Source organism: Sinocyclocheilus anshuiensis, unplaced genomic scaffold, assembly GCF_001515605.1.
Source record: "Sinocyclocheilus anshuiensis isolate Anshui unplaced genomic scaffold, SAMN03320099.WGS_v1.1 scaffold1418, whole genome shotgun sequence".
In the NCBI taxonomy this organism is placed as follows: Eukaryota; Metazoa; Chordata; class Actinopteri; order Cypriniformes; family Cyprinidae; genus Sinocyclocheilus; species Sinocyclocheilus anshuiensis.
In genome coordinates, this window is record NW_015558607.1 from 203569 (window position 1) to 203841 (window position 273).

The window sequence follows — 273 nt, forward strand, 5'->3', positions numbered from 1 at the left end:
TCTAATGGGCAGTCTTTGGTCTCATTAATCTATTATTTGTTTCAAAGCAAATAGTTTGGCTGAGGGCAAAATCTCATCATGTTATATTTTATGTAACTTTATTGCTGTATATTAGAACACTGCCTTTGTACTTTTGACTAAACTGTCTAGCAACTTTTATGATGGCTGTTGTTGTTTTTATTATTCAATAAATACTATTTTATATTCATAGTAGTATTTAGTATTGGGAAACAGTGTGTGTGTGTGTGTGTGTGTGTGTTCGTGATGGTGATT